This window comes from Sinohyriopsis cumingii, chromosome 17 (assembly GCF_028554795.1).
Source record: "Sinohyriopsis cumingii isolate HCF-2022 chromosome 17, ASM2855479v2, whole genome shotgun sequence".
Taxonomy (NCBI): domain Eukaryota; kingdom Metazoa; phylum Mollusca; class Bivalvia; order Unionida; family Unionidae; genus Sinohyriopsis; species Sinohyriopsis cumingii.
The window spans coordinates 37,515,370-37,528,015 of NC_142977.1; the positions used below are offsets into that span (position 1 = coordinate 37,515,370).

Sequence of the window (12,646 nt, forward strand, 5' to 3'; positions counted from 1 at the left end):
TTTACACTGAAATGGGAACCACTTGCTTAACCCTTAAACAGTAATAGAATTTACACCGAAATGGGAACCACTTGCTTAACCCTTAAACAGTAATAGAATTTACACTGATATGGGAACCATTTGCTTAATCCTTAAACAGTAATAGAATTTACATTGAAATGGGAACCACTTGCTTAATCCTTTAACAGTAATAGAATTTACACTGAAATGGGAACCACCTGCTTAACCCTTAAACAGTAATAGAATTTACACTGAAATGGGAACCACTTGCTTAATCCTTAAACAGTAATAGAATTTACACTGAAATGGGAACCAATTGCTTAATCCTTAAACAGTAATAGAATTTACACTGAAATGGGAACCACTTGCTTAATCCTTCAACAGTAATAGAATTTACACTGAAATGGGAACCATTTGCTTAATCCTTGAACAGTAATAGAATTTACACTGAAATGGGAACCACTTGCTTAATCCTTAACAGTAATAGAATTTACACTGAAATGGGAACCACTTGCTTAATCCTTAAACAGTAATAGAATTTACACTGAAATGGGAACCACTTGCTTAATCCTTAAACAGTAATAGAATTTACACTGAAATGGGAACCACTTGCTTAATCCTTAAACAGTAATAGAATGGGAACCATTTGCTTAACCCTTAAACAGTAACAGAATTTACACTGAAATGGGAACCACTTGCTTAACCCTTAAACAGTAATAGAATTTACACTGAAATGGGAACCACTTCCTTAACCCTTAAACAGTAATAGAATTTACACTGAAATGGGAACCACTTCCTTAACCCTTAAACAGTAATAGAATTTATATTGAAATGGGAACCACTTGCTTAACCCTTAAACAGTAATAGAATTTACACCGAAATGGGAACCACTTGCTTAACCCTTAAACAGTAATAGAATTTACACTGAAATGGGAACCACTTCCTTAACCCTTAAACAGTAATAGAATTTACATTGAAATGGGAACCACTTGCTTAACCCTTAAACAGTAATAGAATTTACACTGAAATGGGAACCACTTGCTTAACCCTTAAACAGTAATAGAATTTACACTGAAATGGGAACCACTTCCTTAACCCTTAAACAGTAATAGAATTTACACTGAAATGGGAACCATTTGCTAAATCCTTAAACAGTAATAGAATTTACACTGAAATGTGAACCACTTGCTTAATCCTTAAACAGTTATAGAATTTACACTGACATGGGAACCACTTGCTTAATCTTTAAACAGTAATAGAATTTACACTGACATGGGAACCACTTGCTTAATCCTTAAACAGTTATAGAATTTACACTGAAATGTGAACCATGTGCTTAACCCTTAAACAGTAATAGAATTTACACTGAAATGGGAACCACTTCCTTAACCCTTAAACAGTAATAGAATTTACACTGAAATGGGAACCATTTGCTTAATCCTTAAACAGTAATAGAATTTACATTGAAATGGGAACCACTTGCTTAATCCTTTAACAGTAATAGAATTTACACTGAAATGGGAACCACCTGCTTAACCCTTAAACAGTAATAGAATTTACACTGAAATGGGAACCATTTGCTTAATCCTTAAACAGTAATAGAATTTACATTGAAATGGGAACCACTTGCTTAATCCTTAAACAGTAATAGAATTTACACTGAAATGGGAACCATTTGCTTAATCCTTAAACAGTAATAGAATTTACATTGAAATGGGAACCACTTGCTTAATCCTTAAACAGTAATAGAATTTACACTGAAATGGGAACCACTTGCTTAACCCTTAAACAGTAATAGAATTTACACTGAAATGGGAACCACTTCCTTAACCCTTAAACAGTAATAGAATTTACACTGAAATGGGAACCACTTCCTTAACCCTTAAACAGTAATGGAATTTATATTGAAATGGGAACCACTTGCTTAACCCTTAAACAGTAATAGAATTTACACTGAAATGGGAACCACTTGCTTAACCCTTAAACAGTAACAGAATTTACACTGAAATGGGAACCACTTCCTTAACCCTTAAACAGTAATAGAATTTACATTGAAATGGGAACCACTTGCTTAACCCTTAAACAGTAATAGAATTTACACTGAAATGGGAACCACTTGCTTAACCCTTAAACAGTAATAGAACTTACACTGAAATGGGAACCACTTCCTTAACCCTTAAACAGTAATAGAATTTACACTGAAATGGGAACCATTTGCTTAATCCTTAAACAGTAATAGAATTTACACTGAAATGTGAACCACTTGCTTAATCCTTAAACAGTTATAGAATTTACACTGACATGGGAACCACTTGCTTAATCTTTAAACAGTAATAGAATTTACACTGACATGGGAACCACTTGCTTAATCCTTAAACAGTTATAGAATTTACACTGAAATGTGAACCATGTGCTTAACCCTTAAACAGTAATAGAATTTACACTGAAATGTGATCCACTTGCTTAATCCTTAAACAGTAATAGAATTTACACTGAAATGTGAACCACTTGCTTAAACTTTAAACAGTAATAGAATTTACACTGAAATGGGAACCACTTGCCTAACCCTTAAACAGTAATAGAATTTACACCGAAATGTGAACCACTTGCTTAATCCTTAAACAGTAATAGAATTTACACTGAAATGTGAACCACTTGCTTATTCCTTAAACAGTAATAGCAGTCATGAGGATGAATATACACAACTTTAATACTAGTTCAAGTTTGACTGCATGTGAACTGTAAGGGACTGACCATTTAATTGATGGGGCAAGAATGTTCTTTCTGACCAGAACAATTTTTCTTTCATTACAAGTTAAATTTTGTTTCATGTAACAAAAGGAAAGGAATAATATCTTTTTTCAAAGTACAAATCAGAGCAAGGCAACTGTTTTCAAGTACTTACCACCCCCTCAGAAAATTAAACGGACCCTCCCTAATAAAGACTTGACGTAAGTGGATGTTCAACAGAAATAATAATAATAATAATAATAATAATGAGGACTTTGTATAGTGCCTAATCTTTAGAAGCTCTAAGCACTTTACAACATTAGACAACACCTATAACATAAAAAAACATATATAATGATATGAATACAAAAAACAAACACCACGAAATTAGAAAACATAAAAAACATGCTGAAATATTTAAGGTAGGAAACATTAGGTCTTATAGTTTGTTCTTGCAGTTAAATTAAGTGAATTTTAAGGGCACTCTTGAATGCGATCACTGTGTCTTTTTTGTCTAAAAGTTCAAGGCAGTGACCACTGTCTATACTGTTATAAAGTATTGATGTGGGTTATGATTTAAAAATAATGATGTCAAACTCAGCACGGGAATGTGTTTCTATCACATGAAGTAATCAGGCTTGATGCACTGTACTTAACTGACCTAATTAATAATTATGGTCCTGCCATTAACAGTGGAACACTGATAATTGTTTGTCAGTAATCTGAATTTACATACATGTCATAAGACGATGTGTCACGCTAAAACACAATTTTTAATAGTCTTCAAAAAAAACTTAACAGTTTTAAAAAAGGGAAATAAGAAGAAAAAGAAAACCAACACTTTATTTATGCCTGTAACATGTAGCATGTATGAGTGGTAAACAGTGATGCTAAGAACTCCTAATAAACTGTTCTTGGAGCAGTTCATAATGCAAATTTTCATCAAGGCAATTAAAAGGCAATTTGGTTAGGTATAATCAACCATAATTTAACATATTATTGGCTGAAAATAGCTAAGGCAAAGTGCTAAGTTCATTGAAAACTACTGTATGGGTGTCCACTGTGCTCATTTACACAAAGTTTTTAAAGTGGAACAATCCAATTCATTTCAAGTTATAGGTAATTTAAATCAATGGAGCTGTTAGATAGATGTTGAAAAACAACATTTACTAAAGATTACTGTGTTGAATTATAATATTTAAACCATCTGTATTAAAAATTGTTGGTAAGTTTGTGAACAGCGGTTATGTTTCTTTGAAGTCAGATTTTACTCCGTATGTAAATTGTAAAGCATGATTATTTCAGTTGTCAGAATAGTGTTAAAATGTGATTCATATTTTTTAAGGTGATTCATGGAACAATAAGCAATGCCTACCAAAAATAAATTTCAGATTTCCTGGTTGATGGAGTTTTTGTTTTGTGAAGCACAACAGAAAGAGGAAGCATTTAATTCTTTGCACTTGCGTCATTGTAGAGTGTACAATGTTTGTAGAAATAGAAGCATGACCTGTATGCAACATATTTTTGACATGCTGAATTGCACATTCAGATTAGTTCTCATTATTATTAATCATTATTTAATCTTGATAAAATACTACTAATTTTGACCTATGCTTTTCGAAATGATTGTTGACATAAAATAGATTAAATGAAAAACAACAATAAGCAATGATAGATTTGCACAGTTGATTTGTGTTGATAAAGCAATTATACCCATACTGGAGAGAGGCATTCATACCCATACTGGACAGAGGCATTCATACCCATACTGGACAGAGGCATTCATACCCATACTGGACAGAGGTATTCATACCCATACTGGACAGAGGCATTCATACCCATACTGGACAGAGGCATTCATACCCATACTGGATAGACAAAGCCATTCATACCCATACTGGACAGAGGCATTCATACCCATACTGGACAGAGGCATTTATTACTGCTGTACTACCTGTAAAGCCCCCACTAAATGTGAAAATATTAAGTCCCTCCCACCTTCTCCAAAGGAAATGGTCAGTTCCAAATGTGATGTTCATTTTTTAATAGAGACAGGCATATCACAAGGTCAAATTGCATCAGATACAGTTCTGACAATACAAACATATGTAGTTGTCAATAACTCACTGAGAATCCAGAAAGGTTATCACCAAGTCACTAGTGAGTGCAAAGATGTAAAATAATGACAGTTGCATTACCTTTAAACCTACTGAACTATTGACTTCAACTAACATATATTCTGCCATCCAATAGCTAGTGATGAAAGAAAGAAATTTTAAACACAGACAATGGTCTAGTGACTTAAAAAAGTCACAAGCCCTGAACCACATTACACAAGCCCTGATTCCAATTCCCATAAGCCATATTTGTTTTTAATTATTTGTCATACGACATTGCGATTGCTGTAATTTAAGTATGAAAAGATGAAAAACAAAATAATATTAAACTGACTTATTCAAATCATAAAATATTTCATGTAATGCAATGTATTCCTACAGTTTATCTTTACATTTTTGATGCTCTTTAATTTTTATACGTAAATAGAATAAATAGTAATAATTTATTCAACATTTTGTAAATCACAATCAAACTGTTGTCAAGCTATTGGATTTTTTGGACAAGCCCAACTGGCACTTCGCCTACAATAAAGGAGGGGCCTGATCTGAAATTAGGGTGCCCAAGTGACTTGGGCTATTGGATTTTTTTAGTTTTTCAAACTTGGTGTATGTTTTTATTCAATGTCGGTTGTGAATATGTGAGTGTTTGAACATATGTGTATGTGTATCAGGGGTCATGCTACCAGGTAAAATGGGTGACTAAGTCACCTAAAAAAGGTAAACATCACCTTCTTCTATTAGGAATGTGAAAATGGCTTCACACTATGTCTTTTTAGAAGTATATTGAGTGACCATAGTTTTTGAGATGCTCCCTTGCCTTAGCCAGGTTAGTTCCAGTGTTGTGTTGTAGCTCAAGGCAAAATGTAGGCATTAAGTTGATCTCACTTTCACTGACAAACTCTCGCACATTCACAGGCATGTTTTTCGATAGCTCTACCAACCATTTCTTGAGTAAGTTGTCAACTATCTTTTGATGATAAAAGCATACAAACTTGTCTTTCGAAAACAATGGTATGTTAATAGCAATTTTTATGACTAGAACCAGTGAGCTGAATATTTTAACTTGACTTTAATGCTTCAATGTGTTGTCCATGTATAGTTACGGTAATATTTTATTGGTATCAAAAATATTAGGACGAACAGTATGATCTGAAGACACATATGAATTTGCTCTTGTGTACAGTATATGGTACAGGAATTGTTTCAAACAAGCCTAGAAATCTTTTCAAGTGGCACTTTATCATGAATTTTGAGAAAGTAAAAAAAAAATCAAATTCTTTATTAAAGGTAGTTGATCAAGCATTTTTACTAAGTTGCAAATACAATGCTATAAATGAATTATTCAGTTATAATGCATTACAGTGTATAACTTCTATTGCTCTCTTTTAAAGTCATATGGCCAAAATACACTACCTATGACTATGTTAATTTTTTTACAAATAACCAAATGTGTTTGCTAATACACATACAACTGAGAAAATTTTCTACTTGAAAATAAAGTATTGCTTAAATCCAATGTTAAATACAAATATGCATACTGGGAAATAGAGGGCATAATTCAAATAAGAGAACACACACAATATATATATATATATATATATATATATATATATATATATATATATATATATATATATATATATATATATATATATTTGCATTTCTTGCTTTTCTCCCACTTCTCCCTGTTCAGCTTTCACTTATCCCTTTTCTGTCCGAAATGAGAAGTCACTTCTCCCTAAAATTCCAGTCTAGCCTGACTATGGTGTTTGATGATGATATCTGACAATGCTAGGTCAACCAGTTATTTTTCCTTTGTGTGTTAATTGCTTTGAAGAAAACAGGCAAGTTATTATTCTAATTTAGATTGGAATTTCCAATCATTTTATATAGGCTTATTTATAAAGATAGCTCATTCTCAATTGGACATCATATTTTTTGGTCATGCACACTGACCCTGGGGCCCCGAGTGGTCGAGTGGTCTAACGCGCTCTCCGTAATGGATCACTGCCATCTCACCTCTGTCTGCGTGGGTTCGAGTCTCAGATTCAGCCAATGTGGGTATGTGAGAAAGCTTGCCAATAGCTTCTCGTGGGTCGGTGGTTCTTTCCGGGGTTTTCCCGGGTTCTTCCTCCACCATTAATACTGGCCGCATGTATAGCCTATCGTGTGCTGAAAAATGGCGTTAAACCCTACTACAACAACAACAACACACTGACCCCTCTTGGGATCTCAAAAAAAAAGTTGTCAAATCTCTAATGAACTTGATTTTTAATTTCCAACAAATTTAGGACATTCTGCATGCATGTACTGTCTCTACATGTATCCTATTAAAAAACATCATCATAAAGAAAACAGCAAATCATATGGATATGCTATTTTAATAATTAATGTACTTGTAATACTGATCTATTATAATTAGTCTGATGCAGATATTAAAGGATGCGGTTTCCTCTTTGTGACTATTGAAGCATTTTTGGTTGTAGAGACCCCTTCCCCAAAAACTGCTTTAAATAGAATTTTTTATGTTACCTGTGTTATAGTATTTGGCATGTTCCTGTATGTAGTATCTGGCATGTCACTGTATGTGCTACAGAATTTGGCACGTTCTTGTATGTGCTACAGAATTTGGCATGTTCCTGTATGTGCTACAGAATCTGGCATGTCCCTGTATGTGCTACATAATTTGGCATGTCCCTGTATGTGCTATATAATTTGGCATGTCCCTGTATGTGCTACAGAATTTGGCATGTTCCTGTATGTGCTTTATAATCTGGCATGTCCCTGTATGTGCTATATAATTTGGCATGTCCCTGTATGTGCTATATAATTTGGCATGTCCCTGTATGTGCTTTATAATATGGCATGTCCCTGTATGTGCTATATAATTTGGCATGTCCCTGTATGTGCTATATAATTTGGCATGTCCCTGTATGTGCTATATAATTTGGCATGTCCCTGTATGTGCTTTATAATCTGGCATGTTCCTGTATGTGCTATATAATTTGGCATGTCCCTGTATGTCCTATATAATTTGGCATGTCCCTGTATGTGCTTTATAATCTGGCATGTTCCTGTATGTACTATATAATTTGGCATGTCCCTGTATGTGCTATATAATCTGGCATGTCCCTGTATGTGCTATAGTATTTGGCATGTCCCTGTATGTGCTGTAGTATTTGGCATGTCCCTATATGTGCTACAGAATTTGGCATGTTCCTGTATTTGTTATAGAATTTGGCATGTTCCTGTATTTGTTATAGTATTTGGCATATTCCTGTATTTGTTATAGTATCTGGCATATTTCTGTATTTGTTACAGAAGTTGGCATGTTCCTGCATGTGTTACAGAATTGGGCATGTTCCTGTATGTGCTACAGAATAGGGCATATTCCTGTATGTGCTACAGAATTTGGCATGTTCCTGTATGTGACTTTAGTATTTGGCATGTTCCTGTATGTGCTACAGAATTTGGCATGTTATGTGCTATAGTATTTGGCATGTTGATCTATGTGCTATATTGATTACAGTTACAGTTAATGTGGCCGAGTGGATAAAGTGTCTGACACACAACTTCAGAGCACAAGGTCAAGAGTTCACATCCACTGGTAGGAAAATTTCATAAGTTTTCCTCCATGACACTATTATGTCTAATTCTGAAGACTGCCTCAAAAATTTCAACATATCAACCATAGAAAACGTAAAATTTGGTTAACACTAATAAGTATTTTAGCACTATTTTTGAAACTCAAATTGGTGAAAAATTCTTTAAAACATAAGTAGAATCATGAAAGACTTTTGTGGCAGGAACCTCTTTTTGACTTGGTGTGAACGATGAAGCCATTAAATGAAGATGGTTTGGCAATCAGGAATTACTTAAACTATTACCAAAACATGTAACAATGTTATGATTCTGTGGTCTTAAACCAAGTAACAGAAAAGAGTGAAAAGCAACAAGTTCTGTAACATTCAACAAATAATTTATTTCCCATGAATATAAAGTGAAAATTTAAGAACTTTCAGTATTATGAATTAAATCCCAAACAGCCTTAAAAGTTCTATGACAAGTCCAAGAGTATAGAGTATTCAGAATGAATTCAAGTGGTGTTCCAAATAAATTTCTTTTTGATTGTGCTGATATGCCAGTAGTCTTGAATGTGCTAATGTGCCAATAGTCTTAATGTATCATAATATAATCCAAACTGTTCCTGAATGAATTCACAAAAATCCCAAAATAGTGATTTAATCTGAAATTATTAATGATGAGCACTCTGTAATTCTAAACAATGATTTAAATAAATAAAATCTCTCAAATATTAACTGAAACAACTAAAACTGACTCAGCTAAAGAATAATGTCAAAATAGGAATGAGATATTGTGTTTACTTCTCCTTTATATAAAAACCTGTCACAATATGAGGACCAGGATGAGTGTCAAAAATTCATTTCTATAACATTCTAAGGTGTCAACAAGATTAGGAATTTCCAGGTGAAAAACTAATGTCCTAAACTCAGATACAAATAAACATTTTTACCTCCAGTAATAATGATCTTAAAACGTAATCTAAAATCACAGAAAAGTATTAGCTATGTAATATGCTTTTAATACATTAATTAAGGTTTTTGTCAGTTAGGCCCTAAACTCAATTAATGACCAAGGTCAGTCACACAATATAGATATACATAACATAATCAAAGGTAGCAATTAATTTTGATACAAGGTAGTTCTACAGAAAGAGAGTCAAATGATGAGTTTTGTAAATCAATTTGTTAATAACAAAAAGCTGAATTACATTTCTGACAGTAGTTTGGAGCAATCCCATTGTCCAATTTAAATAACTAATTTTTTTTCAAGCTCTCTCTCTCCTAATTAACAAATAATCGTTATCTAGGTGGTCTGACTGACAAAAGCAATAGAAAACAACAATCAAATAAATGCAAAAGATCTGATACTAACTGTATTGATTATTTCATATGTTCTTTCTTTCTATCATTTATTTTATTTTACAAGAATCAAACAGTAGAATAGCCTGAAGTTATATAAGAATGATTCACTTATCCCCAAGTACACTATTAATTGGCAAATAATCGGGGAAAAAAACCAAATCTGCAAATGAACTGCTATTGTGCATTTAGGTTATCAGTTTGCACATGGAATTAGCAAATTAATAAATGATAAAGAAATGGCTTTTGTAATGCAAGGTTATGTGGGAAACTACATGTATCTATGATGACATTTTGAAACCATGTGATTAAAAACCTTACAACTTTGATAATTAATACCAAACAGTAGTTTAAATGAAAACATATATATATATATATATATATATAAAATTGTAATAATGCTTTTTTAAATGTAATATTTGCTTTTGTTTGTCCATACAACAAATGCCAGAACATGGCTTTCTCAAGTTTTAAGTACTCATCTATGCTGTGATTGGATGTCAAAGAAATTATACAAGATGCTAATGAGAACTCATGCATACGGTAACCATTGGAACTTGTGCAATTCTCTTTCAGTTCGGACAGTTATGAATGTGATTTTGTTATTAGTTTGTTTGCCATTCATTGTTCTTTGCGCTGCAGGGAGTACAATATCACTGACTTTCATTGAAAAAGCATACATGGGCTTACTGTGAAATAAGGACATTAATGCATCTGCAGGTTTTGATAACATAGCATTGAAAAAACTTAAATTAACAGAGCAAAATGTAGTATTACTAGGTTGTAAGTCATTATCATTAGGTTCATATTATTTATATTCTGATTTCGCATTATGTATCATACATTATCTTCGTTTGAACTTGGAAATGTTTATAATTAACTTAATGATCACATTTTATCAGTATTTACCCCTGCGAGAAATAATGATGCAGATAAATCAATGCCTTTCTCTCTGCTTGTAGAGGTCATAAACAGAAAACCACATCTACTCTGCAGTGGGGAATATAAAAAGAAAAATCACATAAGCTGTACTTTACTTTTATAACAAATAAGAAGCCCCCAAATGAACCTGAGCTTGATTACCACTCTGGCATATGCCCAACAGCCAAATGCAGAAGCTGTTGGCCAAAAAGTCTTGGTTAGTTGGATGCCTTTGTAGATACTTCTTGTAATACTAGAGACTGCATACTGTAAGAAAACAGTTTCAAGGTTTCTCCAGTTTTTATGCCTACATCAGATCTGCTAACCTTATCAAGATCTAAGTAAGGCAGCTAATATTTGCAAACATTTGACCAATTTTCAGTAAGATGTAATGAAATATCATTGGTAATTATTGCTATCTTCATATAATGTGCATTGTTATACTCTCCTTAAGAGGGCCTCAAGGGACAATACTCTTTGACTATTATTATTACTATTTATACTGGCTGCTTTTGTGATTTGAAGTTCACCCATATTTGATAGCACATCAATATAATTCAAATACGAAAATGCTTAAGAGTTAATTGCCAGTATGTTTTCTGTCAGAGTTGGTCAAATCTGTTTAGTCATGTTTTATGTCAGAGTTGGTCAAATTCTGTTTAGTCATGTTTTATGTCAGAGTTGGTCAAATTCTGTTCAGTCATGTTTTATGTCAGAGTTGGTCAAATTCTGTTTAGTCATGTGTAAAGATAAAGTTGTGTAAATGCTCTTCTACTTTTAGCAATAGCTGCTATATTTGATGGTGTATTTGTATCATTTTTATAAACGGGAAAGGCCCTCAATCTATGACGCTTTCTGTTAAATCTGTACTTTTAGTACCCATGTTTCATGTCACACTGTCGTGTTTTGTATAAGCTAAAAGGCCCTTTGTGCTAATTTGCTTTCTGTCAAACGTGGTCAAATTCCATTGATGGTTTCAAGAAGTCTATGGATTTTCAATTCTTGATCAATGAGGTCATGTTTAATAGCAAACTGAAGTCATTTTTATAGAAATGAAACAAATATATGCCAGGATGGTGTAAAATTCAGCCAAATTGAGCCGTGTTTGAGAAGATATCATTTAAAAGTTTTCAAAACTGTTTATGTCAGAACTTTTTGTCAAATTTCTTACAATTTTGACAAGTAGTTTTGAGGAAGATGGCAGAGAAGTTTATTTTAATGTAATATGGCCATATTTTACAGAGAACTGGCACCTGTATAAAATGTAAATATGCTAGGATGTTTTGCATTTAATTTGTTCAAATTCTGTTGAGCAGTTTTTGAGAAGACATCTAAAGGCTTTCTGTTTTTAGTAATCAGGGCCATACTTGATGGCTGATTGGTAATGTCTGTTTTTTAGTAATCAGGGCCATACTTGATGGCTGATTGGCCATACTTGATGGCTGATTGGTAATGTCTGAACAAATCTAAAAGCTATTGACAAGAGGATATTCTGTGTCAGATTCACAGAGGTCATTTAAAGGATATTTTGTGTCAAATTCTCTACGGTTATTTAAAGGATATTTTGTGTCAAATTCTCTATGGTCATTTAAAGGACATTTTGTGTCAAATTCTCTACGGTCATTTAAAGGATAGTTTGTGTCAAATTTGGTTGAGTGATAACAGTCATTTAAAGGTAACATTCAGTATTTTCAGTAACAGCAGACATATGTTTGATGTCAGACAGACATCACTGAACAAAACTGAAAGAGTCTCAAGTCTAAATGCTTCCTCTCAAATTTGGTCAAATTCTGCAGAGTGCTTTTTAAAAAGAAGTTGTTAACAGCAATTGTAAATGGATGAAGCACAACGATGGACCAGACCAGAAGCTCAACTGACATTATGGTCAGATGTACTACCAATTCTGAATCTTGAAAGGAAAACTTCAAGAAGTAG

General features: G+C 33.1%; 1 protein-coding gene across 4 annotated transcripts in view; it reads right to left on the reverse strand.

Moving 5' to 3' along the window:
- Positions 1 to 12,646, reverse strand: part of LOC149778444 (signal transducer and activator of transcription 1-alpha/beta-like) — a 164,515-nt gene that overhangs the window by 9,829 nt on the left and 142,040 nt on the right. The window lies entirely within an intron of this gene.